This window comes from Ambystoma mexicanum, chromosome 1p (assembly GCF_040938575.1).
Source record: "Ambystoma mexicanum isolate Mex_15411 chromosome 1p, UKY_AmexF1_1, whole genome shotgun sequence".
Lineage (NCBI taxonomy): Eukaryota > Metazoa > Chordata > Amphibia > Caudata > Ambystomatidae > Ambystoma > Ambystoma mexicanum.
The window spans coordinates 13,658,384-13,674,997 of NC_090921.1; the positions used below are offsets into that span (position 1 = coordinate 13,658,384).

The following is a 16,614-nucleotide window of genomic DNA, read 5'->3' on the forward strand; positions in this document are numbered from 1 at the left end:
TGTGTTTATGAATTCTTGCTTTTCTGAACACCCAGACTGAAAGCACACATCTGACTCGTGTGCGTTTTCACCAAAAAAGGGTAAAGCATAAATCACTGTTCACTGAAAACGGACATGCGTTCACGATCCTGTCAATAAACACGTGCTTGGCAGGGCCACAAATCTGCCGACACGATGCCCTAATGAATGCACATCTCTTTGCCTTGGTAGTTGCTCCTTTTTGCAGCGCCTTTTCCTGCTGCATCACAAAAACTCAGTTCAAGACACTTGGCTCCATCCAGTGGAGCTCCTATGCCCAGCTTAGAAACCCCCAGGCACGAGATTGCAAGGTCCCTGGTAATTCTCCCACTCCTGGACACGTCGGAACCAAGTTTCGTATGCACTAGCAGCGAGAACAAAATCCCACATGTGAGGACAATAGGCGTCTTTCATTTAGGGCTAGTGTTAGGCTAAGAGTTTGCAGTAGCTCCTTGGGTCGAGTTAGGGGTCGAATGAGACAAAGCTAAGATTTGCGTTACGGCTGGGGTTGGTCCAGTAAGGATCCCACACACCATGGACCATCGGCGGAGGCCCCGGGTAGGCTTACACTGCGGGCTAATGGTGGACTTCTTTAAAAACGTGAGCACTAAATGGGGCGGGATGTTGACTGAAAGAATGCAGCTAGCTACAGAAATATGCAGAAATAAAGAAAAACACATCTCATTGCATGCCTTTAAAGAGCTTACTCTCCCTACCGGCAATGTTCCTGAACCTTCGCTTCCCAAACATTTTTAGAACCAAAAAAAACCTAGAAAAGATCTGACCTCCCTCACCGGGAATTGAACTCAAGACTGCTGGATGGAGGGGTGCTGACATTGACCACTAGGCTACCAGACTGCTGTTGAACAGAGCACTCCCGAAAGGTGACATTTCAATTTCAGGCTGACAAGTGTGCTTTATTGTTCAGTTCGGGCTTTGCAGAGCCAGTGCTAGAATTCAATCCAAGTTCATGCTTTGCTTTGATTTTGAATTAATGGCCAAACCAGCCAATCCCTAAAAAAATACAGGTCTCAGAGGCTCTCGTTTCAGTACCAGCAGGGTAGCGTGGACGAGCGGTCTAAGGCGCTGGATTTAGGCTCCAGTCTCTTTGGAGGCGTGGGTTCGAATCCCACCGCTGCCAATAGCTGTTTCTTTTTTATCTTCATGCCACGTGTACAGACAGGACAATTGGGAGCCAGGGAATGGCATGTGTTTATGAATTCTTGCTTTTCTGAACACCCAGACTGAAAGCACACATCTGACTCGTGTGCGTTTTCACCAAAAAAGGGTAAAGCATAAATCACTGTTCACTGAAAACGGACATGCGTTCACGATCCTGTCAATAAACACGTGCTTGGCAGGGCCACAAATCTGCCGACACGATGCCCTAATGAATGCACATCTCTTTGCCTTGGTAGTTGCTCCTTTTTGCAGCGCCTTTTCCTGCTGCATCACAAAAACTCAGTTCAAGACACTTGGCTCCATCCAGTGGAGCTCCTATGCCCAGCTTAGAAACCCCCAGGCACGAGATTGCAAGGTCCCTGGTAATTCTCCCACTCCTGGACACGTCGGAACCAAGTTTCGTATGCACTAGCAGCGAGAACAAAATCCCACATGTGAGGACAATAGGCGTCTTTCATTTAGGGCTAGTGTTAGGCTAAGAGTTTGCAGTAGCTCCTTGGGTCGAGTTAGGGGTCGAATGAGACAAAGCTAAGATTTGCGTTACGGCTGGGGTTGGTCCAGTAAGGATCCCACACACCATGGACCATCGGCGGAGGCCCCGGGTAGGCTTACACTGCGGGCTAATGGTGGACTTCTTTAAAAACGTGAGCACTAAATGGGGCGGGATGTTGACTGAAAGAATGCAGCTAGCTACAGAAATATGCAGAAATAAAGAAAAACACATCTCATTGCATGCCTTTAAAGAGCTTACTCTCCCTACCGGCAATGTTCCTGAACCTTCGCTTCCCAAACATTTTTAGAACCAAAAAAAACCTAGAAAAGATCTGACCTCCCTCACCGGGAATTGAACTCAGGACTGCTGGATGGAGGGGTGCTGACATTGACCACTAGGCTACCAGACTGCTGTCGAACAGAGCACTCCCGAAAGGTGACATTTCAATTTCAGGCTGACAAGTGTGCTTTATTGTTCAGTTCGGGCTTTGCACAGCCAGTGCTAGAATTCAATCCAAGTTCATGCTTTGCTTTGATTTTGAATTAATGGCCAAACCAGCCAATCCCTAAAAAAATACAGGTCTCAGAGGCTCTCGTTTCAGTACCAGCAGGGTAGCGTGGCCGAGCGGTCTAAGGCGCTGGATTTAGGCTCCAGTCTCTTTGGAGGCGTGGGTTCGAATCCCACCGCTGCCAATAGCTGTTTCTTTTTTATCTTCATGCCACGTGTACAGACAGGACAATTGGGAGCCAGGGAATGGCATGTGTTTATGAATTCTTGCTTTTCTGAACACCCAGACTGAAAGCACACATCTGACTCGTGTGCGTTTTCACCAAAAAAGGGTAAAGCATAAATCACTGTTCACTGAAAACGGACATGCGTTCACGATCCTGTCAATAAACACGTTCAGGGCAGGGCCACAAATCTGCCGACACGATGCCCTAATGAATGCACATCTCTTTGCCTTGGTAGTTGCTCCTTTTTGCAGCGCCTTTTCCTGCTGCATCACAAAAACTCAGTTCAAGACACTTGGCTCCATCCAGTGGAGCTCCTATGCCCAGCTTAGAAACCCCCAGGCACGAGATTGCAAGGTCCCTGGTAATTCTCCCACTCCTGGACACGTCGGAACCAAGTTTCGTATGCACTAGCAGCGAGAACAAAATCCCACATGTGAGGACAATAGGCGTCTTTCATTTAGGGCTAGTGTTAGGCTAAGAGTTTGCAGTAGCTCCTTGGGTCGAGTTAGGGGTCGAATGAGACAAAGCTAAGATTTGCGTTACGGCTGGGGTTGGTCCAGTAAGGATCCCACACACCATGGACCATCGGCGGAGGCCCCGGGTAGGCTTACACTGCGGGCTAATGGTGGACTTCTTTAAAAACGTGAGCACTAAATGGGGCGGGATGTTGACTGAAAGAATGCAGCTAGCTACAGAAATATGCAGAAATAAAGAAAAACACATCTCATTGCATGCCTTTAAAGAGCTTACTCTCCCTACCGGCAATGTTCCTGAACCTTCGCTTCCCAAACATTTTTAGAACCAAAAAAAACCTAGAAAAGATCTGACCTCCCTCACCGGGAATTGAACTCAAGACTGCTGGATGGAGGGGTGCTGACATTGACCACTAGGCTACCAGACTGCTGTTGAACAGAGCACTCCCGAAAGGTGACATTTCAATTTCAGGCTGACAAGTGTGCTTTATTGTTCAGTTCGGGCTTTGCACAGCCAGTGCTAGAATTCAATCCAAGTTCATGCTTTGCTTTGATTTTGAATTAATGGCCAAACCAGCCAATCCCTAAAAAAATACAGGTCTCAGAGGCTCTCGTTTCAGTACCAGCAGGGTAGCGTGGCCGAGCGGTCTAAGGCGCTGGATTTAGGCTCCAGTCTCTTTGGAGGCGTGGGTTCGAATCCCACCGCTGCCAATAGCTGTTTCTTTTTTATCTTCATGCCACGTGTACAGACAGGACAATTGGGAGCCAGGGAATGGCATGTGTTTATGAATTCTTGCTTTTCTGAACACCCAGACTGAAAGCACACATCTGACTCGTGTGCGTTTTCACCAAAAAAGGGTAAAGCATAAATCACTGTTCACTGAAAACGGACATGCGTTCACGATCCTGTCAATAAACACGTGCTTGGCAGGGCCACAAATCTGCCGACACGATGCCCTAATGAATGCACATCTCTTTGCCTTGGTAGTTGCTCCTTTTTGCAGCGCCTTTTCCTGCTGCATCACAAAAACTCAGTTCAAGACACTTGGCTCCATCCAGTGGAGCTCCTATGCCCAGCTTAGAAACCCCCAGGCACGAGATTGCAAGGTCCCTGGTAATTCTCCCACTCCTGGACACGTCGGAACCAAGTTTCGTATGCACTAGCAGCGAGAACAAAATCCCACATGTGAGGACAATAGGCGTCTTTCATTTAGGGCTAGTGTTAGGCTAAGAGTTTGCAGTAGCTCCTTGGGTCGAGTTAGGGGTCGAATGAGACAAAGCTAAGATTTGCGTTACGGCTGGGGTTGGTCCAGTAAGGATCCCACACACCATGGACCATCGGCGGAGGCCCCGGGTAGGCTTACACTGCGGGCTAATGGTGGACTTCTTTAAAAACGTGAGCACTAAATGGGGCGGGATGTTGACTGAAAGAATGCAGCTAGCTACAGAAATATGCAGAAATAAAGAAAAACACATCTCATTGCATGCCTTTAAAGAGCTTACTCTCCCTACCGGCAATGTTCCTGAACCTTCGCTTCCCAAACATTTTTAGAACCAAAAAAAACCTAGAAAAGATCTGACCTCCCTCACCGGGAATTGAACTCAAGACTGCTGGATGGAGGGGTGCTGACATTGACCACTAGGCTACCAGACTGCTGTTGAACAGAGCACTCCCGAAAGGTGACATTTCAATTTCAGGCTGACAAGTGTGCTTTATTGTTCAGTTCGGGCTTTGCACAGCCAGTGCTAGAATTCAATCCAAGTTCATGCTTTGCTTTGATTTTGAATTAATGGCCAAACCAGCCAATCCCTAAAAAAATACAGGTCTCAGAGGCTCTCGTTTCAGTACCAGCAGGGTAGCGTGGCCGAGCGGTCTAAGGCGCTGGATTTAGGCTCCAGTCTCTTTGGAGGCGTGGGTTCGAATCCCACCGCTGCCAATAGCTGTTTCTTTTTTATCTTCATGCCACGTGTACAGACAGGACAATTGGGAGCCAGGGAATGGCATGTGTTTATGAATTCTTGCTTTTCTGAACACCCAGACTGAAAGCACACATCTGACTCGTGTGCGTTTTCACCAAAAAAGGGTAAAGCATAAATCACTGTTCACTGAAAACGGACATGCGTTCACGATCCTGTCAATAAACACGTGCTTGGCAGGGCCACAAATCTGCCGACACGATGCCCTAATGAATGCACATCTCTTTGCCTTGGTAGTTGCTCCTTTTTGCAGCGCCTTTTCCTGCTGCATCACAAAAACTCAGTTCAAGACACTTGGCTCCATCCAGTGGAGCTCCTATGCCCAGCTTAGAAACCCCCAGGCACGAGATTGCAAGGTCCCTGGTAATTCTCCCACTCCTGGACACGTCGGAACCAAGTTTCGTATGCACTAGCAGCGAGAACAAAATCCCACATGTGAGGACAATAGGCGTCTTTCATTTAGGGCTAGTGTTAGGCTAAGAGTTTGCAGTAGCTCCTTGGGTCGAGTTAGGGGTCGAATGAGACAAAGCTAAGATTTGCGTTACGGCTGGGGTTGGTCCAGTAAGGATCCCACACACCATGGACCATCGGCGGAGGCCCCGGGTAGGCTTACACTGCGGGCTAATGGTGGACTTCTTTAAAAACGTGAGCACTAAATGGGGCGGGATGTTGACTGAAAGAATGCAGCTAGCTACAGAAATATGCAGAAATAAAGAAAAACACATCTCATTGCATGCCTTTAAAGAGCTTACTCTCCCTACCGGCAATGTTCCTGAACCTTCGCTTCCCAAACATTTTTAGAACCAAAAAAAACCTAGAAAAGATCTGACCTCCCTCACCGGGAATTGAACTCAAGACTGCTGGATGGAGGGGTGCTGACATTGACCACTAGGCTACCAGACTGCTGTTGAACAGAGCACTCCCGAAAGGTGACATTTCAATTTCAGGCTGACAAGTGTGCTTTATTGTTCAGTTCGGGCTTTGCACAGCCAGTGCTAGAATTCAATCCAAGTTCATGCTTTGCTTTGATTTTGAATTAATGGCCAAACCAGCCAATCCCTAAAAAAATACAGGTCTCAGAGGCTCTCGTTTCAGTACCAGCAGGGTAGCGTGGCCGAGCGGTCTAAGGCGCTGGATTTAGGCTCCAGTCTCTTTGGAGGCGTGGGTTCGAATCCCACCGCTGCCAATAGCTGTTTCTTTTTTATCTTCATGCCATGTGTACAGACAGGACAATTGGGAGCCAGGGAATGGCATGTGTTTATGAATTCTTGCTTTTCTGAACACCCAGACTGAAAGCACACATCTGACTCGTGTGCGTTTTCACCAAAAAAGGGTAAAGCATAAATCACTGTTCACTGAAAACGGACATGCGTTCACGATCCTGTCAATAAACACGTGCTTGGCAGGGCCACAAATCTGCCGACACGATGCCCTAATGAATGCACATCTCTTTGCCTTGGTAGTTGCTCCTTTTTGCAGCGCCTTTTCCTGCTGCATCACAAAAACTCAGTTCAAGACACTTGGCTCCATCCAGTGGAGCTCCTATGCCCAGCTTAGAAACCCCCAGGCACGAGATTGCAAGGTCCCTGGTAATTCTCCCACTCCTGGACACGTCGGAACCAAGTTTCGTATGCACTAGCAGCGAGAACAAAATCCCACATGTGAGGACAATAGGCGTCTTTCATTTAGGGCTAGTGTTAGGCTAAGAGTTTGCAGTAGCTCCTTGGGTCGAGTTAGGGGTCGAATGAGACAAAGCTAAGATTTGCGTTACGGCTGGGGTTGGTCCAGTAAGGATCCCACACACCATGGACCATCGGCGGAGGCCCCGGGTAGGCTTACACTGCGGGCTAATGGTGGACTTCTTTAAAAACGTGAGCACTAAATGGGGCGGGATGTTGACTGAAAGAATGCAGCTAGCTACAGAAATATGCAGAAATAAAGAAAAACACATCTCATTGCATGCCTTTAAAGAGCTTACTCTCCCTACCGGCAATGTTCCTGAACCTTCGCTTCCCAAACATTTTTAGAACCAAAAAAAACCTAGAAAAGATCTGACCTCCCTCACCGGGAATTGAACTCAAGACTGCTGGATGGAGGGGTGCTGACATTGACCACTAGGCTACCAGACTGCTGTTGAACAGAGCACTCCCGAAAGGTGACATTTCAATTTCAGGCTGACAAGTGTGCTTTATTGTTCAGTTCGGGCTTTGCACAGCCAGTGCTAGAATTCAATCCAAGTTCATGCTTTGCTTTGATTTTGAATTAATGGCCAAACCAGCCAATCCCTAAAAAAATACAGGTCTCAGAGGCTCTCGTTTCAGTACCAGCAGGGTAGCGTGGCCGAGCGGTCTAAGGCGCTGGATTTAGGCTCCAGTCTCTTTGGAGGCGTGGGTTCGAATCCCACCGCTGCCAATAGCTGTTTCTTTTTTATCTTCATGCCACGTGTACAGACAGGACAATTGGGAGCCAGGGAATGGCATGTGTTTATGAATTCTTGCTTTTCTGAACACCCAGACTGAAAGCACACATCTGACTCGTGTGCGTTTTCACCAAAAAAGGGTAAAGCATAAATCACTGTTCACTGAAAACGGACATGCGTTCACGATCCTGTCAATAAACACGTGCTTGGCAGGGCCACAAATCTGCCGACACGATGCCCTAATGAATGCACATCTCTTTGCCTTGGTAGTTGCTCCTTTTTGCAGCGCCTTTTCCTGCTGCATCACAAAAACTCAGTTCAAGACACTTGGCTCCATCCAGTGGAGCTCCTATGCCCAGCTTAGAAACCCCCAGGCACGAGATTGCAAGGTCCCTGGTAATTCTCCCACTCCTGGACACGTCGGAACCAAGTTTCGTATGCACTAGCAGCGAGAACAAAATCCCACATGTGAGGACAATAGGCGTCTTTCATTTAGGGCTAGTGTTAGGCTAAGAGTTTGCAGTAGCTCCTTGGGTCGAGTTAGGGGTCGAATGAGACAAAGCTAAGATTTGCGTTACGGCTGGGGTTGGTCCAGTAAGGATCCCACACACCATGGACCATCGGCGGAGGCCCCGGGTAGGCTTACACTGCGGGCTAATGGTGGACTTCTTTAAAAACGTGAGCACTAAATGGGGCGGGATGTTGACTGAAAGAATGCAGCTAGCTACAGAAATATGCAGAAATAAAGAAAAACACATCTCATTGCATGCCTTTAAAGAGCTTACTCTCCCTACCGGCAATGTTCCTGAACCTTCGCTTCCCAAACATTTTTAGAACCAAAAAAAACCTAGAAAAGATCTGACCTCCCTCACCGGGAATTGAACTCAAGACTGCTGGATGGAGGGGTGCTGACATTGACCACTAGGCTACCAGACTGCTGTTGAACAGAGCACTCCCGAAAGGTGACATTTCAATTTCAGGCTGACAAGTGTGCTTTATTGTTCAGTTCGGGCTTTGCACAGCCAGTGCTAGAATTCAATCCAAGTTCATGCTTTGCTTTGATTTTGAATTAATGGCCAAACCAGCCAATCCCTAAAAAAATACAGGTCTCAGAGGCTCTCGTTTCAGTACCAGCAGGGTAGCGTGGCCGAGCGGTCTAAGGCGCTGGATTTAGGCTCCAGTCTCTTTGGAGGCGTGGGTTCGAATCCCACCGCTGCCAATAGCTGTTTCTTTTTTATCTTCATGCCACGTGTACAGACAGGACAATTGGGAGCCAGGGAATGGCATGTGTTTATGAATTCTTGCTTTTCTGAACACCCAGACTGAAAGCACACATCTGACTCGTGTGCGTTTTCACCAAAAAAGGGTAAAGCATAAATCACTGTTCACTGAAAACGGACATGCGTTCACGATCCTGTCAATAAACACGTGCTTGGCAGGGCCACAAATCTGCCGACACGATGCCCTAATGAATGCACATCTCTTTGCCTTGGTAGTTGCTCCTTTTTGCAGCGCCTTTTCCTGCTGCATCACAAAAACTCAGTTCAAGACACTTGGCTCCATCCAGTGGAGCTCCTATGCCCAGCTTAGAAACCCCCAGGCACGAGATTGCAAGGTCCCTGGTAATTCTCCCACTCCTGGACACGTCGGAACCAAGTTTCGTATGCACTAGCAGCGAGAACAAAATCCCACATGTGAGGACAATAGGCGTCTTTCATTTAGGGCTAGTGTTAGGCTAAGAGTTTGCAGTAGCTCCTTGGGTCGAGTTAGGGGTCGAATGAGACAAAGCTAAGATTTGCGTTACGGCTGGGGTTGGTCCAGTAAGGATCCCACACACCATGGACCATCGGCGGAGGCCCCGGGTAGGCTTACACTGCGGGCTAATGGTGGACTTCTTTAAAAACGTGAGCACTAAATGGGGCGGGATGTTGACTGAAAGAATGCAGCTAGCTACAGAAATATGCAGAAATAAAGAAAAACACATCTCATTGCATGCCTTTAAAGAGCTTACTCTCCCTACCGGCAATGTTCCTGAACCTTCGCTTCCCAAACATTTTTAGAACCAAAAAAAACCTAGAAAAGATCTGACCTCCCTCACCGGGAATTGAACTCAAGACTGCTGGATGGAGGGGTGCTGACATTGACCACTAGGCTACCAGACTGCTGTTGAACAGAGCACTCCCGAAAGGTGACATTTCAATTTCAGGCTGACAAGTGTGCTTTATTGTTCAGTTCGGGCTTTGCAGAGCCAGTGCTAGAATTCAATCCAAGTTCATGCTTTGCTTTGATTTTGAATTAATGGCCAAACCAGCCAATCCCTAAAAAAATACAGGTCTCAGAGGCTCTCGTTTCAGTACCAGCAGGGTAGCGTGGACGAGCGGTCTAAGGCGCTGGATTTAGGCTCCAGTCTCTTTGGAGGCGTGGGTTCGAATCCCACCGCTGCCAATAGCTGTTTCTTTTTTATCTTCATGCCACGTGTACAGACAGGACAATTGGGAGCCAGGGAATGGCATGTGTTTATGAATTCTTGCTTTTCTGAACACCCAGACTGAAAGCACACATCTGACTCGTGTGCGTTTTCACCAAAAAAGGGTAAAGCATAAATCACTGTTCACTGAAAACGGACATGCGTTCACGATCCTGTCAATAAACACGTGCTTGGCAGGGCCACAAATCTGCCGACACGATGCCCTAATGAATGCACATCTCTTTGCCTTGGTAGTTGCTCCTTTTTGCAGCGCCTTTTCCTGCTGCATCACAAAAACTCAGTTCAAGACACTTGGCTCCATCCAGTGGAGCTCCTATGCCCAGCTTAGAAACCCCCAGGCACGAGATTGCAAGGTCCCTGGTAATTCTCCCACTCCTGGACACGTCGGAACCAAGTTTCGTATGCACTAGCAGCGAGAACAAAATCCCACATGTGAGGACAATAGGCGTCTTTCATTTAGGGCTAGTGTTAGGCTAAGAGTTTGCAGTAGCTCCTTGGGTCGAGTTAGGGGTCGAATGAGACAAAGCTAAGATTTGCGTTACGGCTGGGGTTGGTCCAGTAAGGATCCCACACACCATGGACCATCGGCGGAGGCCCCGGGTAGGCTTACACTGCGGGCTAATGGTGGACTTCTTTAAAAACGTGAGCACTAAATGGGGCGGGATGTTGACTGAAAGAATGCAGCTAGCTACAGAAATATGCAGAAATAAAGAAAAACACATCTCATTGCATGCCTTTAAAGAGCTTACTCTCCCTACCGGCAATGTTCCTGAACCTTCGCTTCCCAAACATTTTTAGAACCAAAAAAAACCTAGAAAAGATCTGACCTCCCTCACCGGGAATTGAACTCAGGACTGCTGGATGGAGGGGTGCTGACATTGACCACTAGGCTACCAGACTGCTGTCGAACAGAGCACTCCCGAAAGGTGACATTTCAATTTCAGGCTGACAAGTGTGCTTTATTGTTCAGTTCGGGCTTTGCACAGCCAGTGCTAGAATTCAATCCAAGTTCATGCTTTGCTTTGATTTTGAATTAATGGCCAAACCAGCCAATCCCTAAAAAAATACAGGTCTCAGAGGCTCTCGTTTCAGTACCAGCAGGGTAGCGTGGCCGAGCGGTCTAAGGCGCTGGATTTAGGCTCCAGTCTCTTTGGAGGCGTGGGTTCGAATCCCACCGCTGCCAATAGCTGTTTCTTTTTTATCTTCATGCCACGTGTACAGACAGGACAATTGGGAGCCAGGGAATGGCATGTGTTTATGAATTCTTGCTTTTCTGAACACCCAGACTGAAAGCACACATCTGACTCGTGTGCGTTTTCACCAAAAAAGGGTAAAGCATAAATCACTGTTCACTGAAAACGGACATGCGTTCACGATCCTGTCAATAAACACGTGCTTGGCAGGGCCACAAATCTGCCGACACGATGCCCTAATGAATGCACATCTCTTTGCCTTGGTAGTTGCTCCTTTTTGCAGCGCCTTTTCCTGCTGCATCACAAAAACTCAGTTCAAGACACTTGGCTCCATCCAGTGGAGCTCCTATGCCCAGCTTAGAAACCCCCAGGCACGAGATTGCAAGGTCCCTGGTAATTCTCCCACTCCTGGACACGTCGGAACCAAGTTTCGTATGCACTAGCAGCGAGAACAAAATCCCACATGTGAGGACAATAGGCGTCTTTCATTTAGGGCTAGTGTTAGGCTAAGAGTTTGCAGTAGCTCCTTGGGTCGAGTTAGGGGTCGAATGAGACAAAGCTAAGATTTGCGTTACGGCTGGGGTTGGTCCAGTAAGGATCCCACACACCATGGACCATCGGCGGAGGCCCCGGGTAGGCTTACACTGCGGGCTAATGGTGGACTTCTTTAAAAACGTGAGCACTAAATGGGGCGGGATGTTGACTGAAAGAATGCAGCTAGCTACAGAAATATGCAGAAATAAAGAAAAACACATCTCATTGCATGCCTTTAAAGAGCTTACTCTCCCTACCGGCAATGTTCCTGAACCTTCGCTTCCCAAACATTTTTAGAACCAAAAAAAACCTAGAAAAGATCTGACCTCCCTCACCGGGAATTGAACTCAAGACTGCTGGATGGAGGGGTGCTGACATTGACCACTAGGCTACCAGACTGCTGTTGAACAGAGCACTCCCGAAAGGTGACATTTCAATTTCAGGCTGACAAGTGTGCTTTATTGTTCAGTTCGGGCTTTGCACAGCCAGTGCTAGAATTCAATCCAAGTTCATGCTTTGCTTTGATTTTGAATTAATGGCCAAACCAGCCAATCCCTAAAAAAATACAGGTCTCAGAGGCTCTCGTTTCAGTACCAGCAGGGTAGCGTGGCCGAGCGGTCTAAGGCGCTGGATTTAGGCTCCAGTCTCTTTGGAGGCGTGGGTTCGAATCCCACCGCTGCCAATAGCTGTTTCTTTTTTATCTTCATGCCACGTGTACAGACAGGACAATTGGGAGCCAGGGAATGGCATGTGTTTATGAATTCTTGCTTTTCTGAACACCCAGACTGAAAGCACACATCTGACTCGTGTGCGTTTTCACCAAAAAAGGGTAAAGCATAAATCACTGTTCACTGAAAACGGACATGCGTTCACGATCCTGTCAATAAACACGTGCTTGGCAGGGCCACAAATCTGCCGACACGATGCCCTAATGAATGCACATCTCTTTGCCTTGGTAGTTGCTCCTTTTTGCAGCGCCTTTTCCTGCTGCATCACAAAAACTCAGTTCAAGACACTTGGCTCCATCCAGTGGAGCTCCTATGCCCAGCTTAGAAACCCCCAGGCACGAGATTGCAAGGTCCCTGGTAATTCTCCCACTCCTGGACACGTCGGAACCAAGTTTCGTATGCACTAGCAGCGAGAACAAAATCCCACATGTGAGGACAATAGGCGTCTTTCATTTAGGGCTAGTGTTAGGCTAAGAGTTTGCAGTAGCTCCTTGGGTCGAGTTAGGGGTCGAATGAGACAAAGCTAAGATTTGCGTTACGGCTGGGGTTGGTCCAGTAAGGATCCCACACACCATGGACCATCGGCGGAGGCCCCGGGTAGGCTTACACTGCGGGCTAATGGTGGACTTCTTTAAAAACGTGAGCACTAAATGGGGCGGGATGTTGACTGAAAGAATGCAGCTAGCTACAGAAATATGCAGAAATAAAGAAAAACACATCTCATTGCATGCCTTTAAAGAGCTTACTCTCCCTACCGGCAATGTTCCTGAACCTTCGCTTCCCAAACATTTTTAGAACCAAAAAAAACCTAGAAAAGATCTGACCTCCCTCACCGGGAATTGAACTCAGGACTGCTGGATGGAGGGGTGCTGACATTGACCACTAGGCTACCAGACTGCTGTCGAACAGAGCACTCCCGAAAGGTGACATTTCAATTTCAGGCTGACAAGTGTGCTTTATTGTTCAGTTCGGGCTTTGCACAGCCAGTGCTAGAATTCAATCCAAGTTCATGCTTTGCTTTGATTTTGAATTAATGGCCAAACCAGCCAATCCCTAAAAAAATACAGGTCTCAGAGGCTCTCGTTTCAGTACCAGCAGGGTAGCGTGGCCGAGCGGTCTAAGGCGCTGGATTTAGGCTCCAGTCTCTTTGGAGGCGTGGGTTCGAATCCCACCGCTGCCAATAGCTGTTTCTTTTTTATCTTCATGCCACGTGTACAGACAGGACAATTGGGAGCCAGGGAATGGCATGTGTTTATGAATTCTTGCTTTTCTGAACACCCAGACTGAAAGCACACATCTGACTCGTGTGCGTTTTCACCAAAAAAGGGTAAAGCATAAATCACTGTTCACTGAAAACGGACATGCGTTCACGATCCTGTCAATAAACACGTGCTTGGCAGGGCCACAAATCTGCCGACACGATGCCCTAATGAATGCACATCTCTTTGCCTTGGTAGTTGCTCCTTTTTGCAGCGCCTTTTCCTGCTGCATCACAAAAACTCAGTTCAAGACACTTGGCTCCATCCAGTGGAGCTCCTATGCCCAGCTTAGAAACCCCCAGGCACGAGATTGCAAGGTCCCTGGTAATTCTCCCACTCCTGGACACGTCGGAACCAAGTTTCGTATGCACTAGCAGCGAGAACAAAATCCCACATGTGAGGACAATAGGCGTCTTTCATTTAGGGCTAGTGTTAGGCTAAGAGTTTGCAGTAGCTCCTTGGGTCGAGTTAGGGGTCGAATGAGACAAAGCTAAGATTTGCGTTACGGCTGGGGTTGGTCCAGTAAGGATCCCACACACCATGGACCATCGGCGGAGGCCCCGGGTAGGCTTACACTGCGGGCTAATGGTGGACTTCTTTAAAAACGTGAGCACTAAATGGGGCGGGATGTTGACTGAAAGAATGCAGCTAGCTACAGAAATATGCAGAAATAAAGAAAAACACATCTCATTGCATGCCTTTAAAGAGCTTACTCTCCCTACCGGCAATGTTCCTGAACCTTCGCTTCCCAAACATTTTTAGAACCAAAAAAAACCTAGAAAAGATCTGACCTCCCTCACCGGGAATTGAACTCAAGACTGCTGGATGGAGGGGTGCTGACATTGACCACTAGGCTACCAGACTGCTGTTGAACAGAGCACTCCCGAAAGGTGACATTTCAATTTCAGGCTGACAAGTGTGCTTTATTGTTCAGTTCGGGCTTTGCACAGCCAGTGCTAGAATTCAATCCAAGTTCATGCTTTGCTTTGATTTTGAATTAATGGCCAAACCAGCCAATCCCTAAAAAAATACAGGTCTCAGAGGCTCTCGTTTCAGTACCAGCAGGGTAGCGTGGCCGAGCGGTCTAAGGCGCTGGATTTAGGCTCCAGTCTCTTTGGAGGCGTGGGTTCGAATCCCACCGCTGCCAATAGCTGTTTCTTTTTTATCTTCATGCCACGTGTACAGACAGGACAATTGGGAGCCAGGGAATGGCATGTGTTTATGAATTCTTGCTTTTCTGAACACCCAGACTGAAAGCACACATCTGACTCGTGTGCGTTTTCACCAAAAAAGGGTAAAGCATAAATCACTGTTCACTGAAAACGGACATGCGTTCACGATCCTGTCAATAAACACGTGCTTGGCAGGGCCACAAATCTGCCGACACGATGCCCTAATGAATGCACATCTCTTTGCCTTGGTAGTTGCTCCTTTTTGCAGCGCCTTTTCCTGCTGCATCACAAAAACTCAGTTCAAGACACTTGGCTCCATCCAGTGGAGCTCCTATGCCCAGCTTAGAAACCCCCAGGCACGAGATTGCAAGGTCCCTGGTAATTCTCCCACTCCTGGACACGTCGGAACCAAGTTTCGTATGCACTAGCAGCGAGAACAAAATCCCACATGTGAGGACAATAGGCGTCTTTCATTTAGGGCTAGTGTTAGGCTAAGAGTTTGCAGTAGCTCCTTGGGTCGAGTTAGGGGTCGAATGAGACAAAGCTAAGATTTGCGTTACGGCTGGGGTTGGTCCAGTAAGGATCCCACACACCATGGACCATCGGCGGAGGCCCCGGGTAGGCTTACACTGCGGGCTAATGGTGGACTTCTTTAAAAACGTGAGCACTAAATGGGGCGGGATGTTGACTGAAAGAATGCAGCTAGCTACAGAAATATGCAGAAATAAAGAAAAACACATCTCATTGCATGCCTTTAAAGAGCTTACTCTCCCTACCGGCAATGTTCCTGAACCTTCGCTTCCCAAACATTTTTAGAACCAAAAAAAACCTAGAAAAGATCTGACCTCCCTCACCGGGAATTGAACTCAAGACTGCTGGATGGAGGGGTGCTGACATTGACCACTAGGCTACCAGACTGCTGTTGAACAGAGCACTCCCGAAAGGTGACATTTCAATTTCAGGCTGACAAGTGTGCTTTATTGTTCAGTTCGGGCTTTGCAGAGCCAGTGCTAGAATTCAATCCAAGTTCATGCTTTGCTTTGATTTTGAATTAATGGCCAAACCAGCCAATCCCTAAAAAAATACAGGTCTCAGAGGCTCTCGTTTCAGTACCAGCAGGGTAGCGTGGACGAGCGGTCTAAGGCGCTGGATTTAGGCTCCAGTCTCTTTGGAGGCGTGGGTTCGAATCCCACCGCTGCCAATAGCTGTTTCTTTTTTATCTTCATGCCACGTGTACAGACAGGACAATTGGGAGCCAGGGAATGGCATGTGTTTATGAATTCTTGCTTTTCTGAACACCCAGACTGAAAGCACACATCTGACTCGTGTGCGTTTTCACCAAAAAAGGGTAAAGCATAAATCACTGTTCACTGAAAACGGACATGCGTTCACGATCCTGTCAATAAACACGTGCTTGGCAGGGCCACAAATCTGCCGACACGATGCCCTAATGAATGCACATCTCTTTGCCTTGGTAGTTGCTCCTTTTTGCAGCGCCTTTTCCTGCTGCATCACAAAAACTCAGTTCAAGACACTTGGCTCCATCCAGTGGAGCTCCTATGCCCAGCTTAGAAACCCCCAGGCACGAGATTGCAAGGTCCCTGGTAATTCTCCCACTCCTGGACACGTCGGAACCAAGTTTCGTATGCACTAGCAGCGAGAACAAAATCCCACATGTGAGGACAATAGGCGTCTTTCATTTAGGGCTAGTGTTAGGCTAAGAGTTTGCAGTAGCTCCTTGGGTCGAGTTAGGGGTCGAATGAGACAAAGCTAAGATTTGCGTTACGGCTGGGGTTGGTCCAGTAAGGATCCCACACACCATGGACCATCGGCGGAGGCCCCGGGTAGGCTTACACTGCGGGCTAATGGTGGACTTCTTTAAAAACGTGAGCACTAAATGGGGCGGGATGTTGACTGAAAGAATGCAGCTAGCTACAGAAATAT

The 16,614-nt window shown here is 48.0% G+C and overlaps 13 non-coding genes across 13 annotated transcripts; all 13 read left to right on the top strand.

Moving 5' to 3' along the window:
- The first annotated feature begins 1,077 nt into the window (after nucleotides 1–1,077).
- TRNAL-UAG (transfer RNA leucine (anticodon UAG)) lies at nucleotides 1,078–1,159 on the top strand. The gene has a single exon. It is a non-coding gene; the product is annotated as a tRNA-Leu (tRNA).
- Nucleotides 1,160–2,303: 1,144 nt separating this feature from the next.
- On the top strand, nucleotides 2,304–2,385 carry TRNAL-UAG (transfer RNA leucine (anticodon UAG)). Its single transcript has one exon. It is a non-coding gene; the product is annotated as a tRNA-Leu (tRNA).
- Nucleotides 2,386–3,529: 1,144 nt separating this feature from the next.
- TRNAL-UAG (transfer RNA leucine (anticodon UAG)) lies at nucleotides 3,530–3,611 on the top strand. Its single transcript has one exon. It is a non-coding gene; the product is annotated as a tRNA-Leu (tRNA).
- Nucleotides 3,612–4,755: 1,144 nt separating this feature from the next.
- TRNAL-UAG (transfer RNA leucine (anticodon UAG)) lies at nucleotides 4,756–4,837 on the top strand. Its single transcript has one exon. It is a non-coding gene; the product is annotated as a tRNA-Leu (tRNA).
- Nucleotides 4,838–5,981: 1,144 nt separating this feature from the next.
- TRNAL-UAG (transfer RNA leucine (anticodon UAG)) lies at nucleotides 5,982–6,063 on the top strand. Its single transcript has one exon. It is a non-coding gene; the product is annotated as a tRNA-Leu (tRNA).
- A 1,144-nt stretch (nucleotides 6,064–7,207) lies between these two features.
- Nucleotides 7,208–7,289, top strand: TRNAL-UAG (transfer RNA leucine (anticodon UAG)). The gene has a single exon. It is a non-coding gene; the product is annotated as a tRNA-Leu (tRNA).
- Nucleotides 7,290–8,433: 1,144 nt separating this feature from the next.
- Nucleotides 8,434–8,515, top strand: TRNAL-UAG (transfer RNA leucine (anticodon UAG)). The gene has a single exon. It is a non-coding gene; the product is annotated as a tRNA-Leu (tRNA).
- Nucleotides 8,516–9,659: 1,144 nt separating this feature from the next.
- On the top strand, nucleotides 9,660–9,741 carry TRNAL-UAG (transfer RNA leucine (anticodon UAG)). Its single transcript has one exon. It is a non-coding gene; the product is annotated as a tRNA-Leu (tRNA).
- A 1,144-nt stretch (nucleotides 9,742–10,885) lies between these two features.
- Nucleotides 10,886–10,967, top strand: TRNAL-UAG (transfer RNA leucine (anticodon UAG)). Its single transcript has one exon. It is a non-coding gene; the product is annotated as a tRNA-Leu (tRNA).
- A 1,144-nt stretch (nucleotides 10,968–12,111) lies between these two features.
- On the top strand, nucleotides 12,112–12,193 carry TRNAL-UAG (transfer RNA leucine (anticodon UAG)). Its single transcript has one exon. It is a non-coding gene; the product is annotated as a tRNA-Leu (tRNA).
- A 1,144-nt stretch (nucleotides 12,194–13,337) lies between these two features.
- Nucleotides 13,338–13,419, top strand: TRNAL-UAG (transfer RNA leucine (anticodon UAG)). The gene has a single exon. It is a non-coding gene; the product is annotated as a tRNA-Leu (tRNA).
- Nucleotides 13,420–14,563: 1,144 nt separating this feature from the next.
- Nucleotides 14,564–14,645, top strand: TRNAL-UAG (transfer RNA leucine (anticodon UAG)). The gene has a single exon. It is a non-coding gene; the product is annotated as a tRNA-Leu (tRNA).
- Nucleotides 14,646–15,789: 1,144 nt separating this feature from the next.
- On the top strand, nucleotides 15,790–15,871 carry TRNAL-UAG (transfer RNA leucine (anticodon UAG)). Its single transcript has one exon. It is a non-coding gene; the product is annotated as a tRNA-Leu (tRNA).
- The last annotated feature ends 743 nt before the right edge of the window (nucleotides 15,872–16,614 follow it).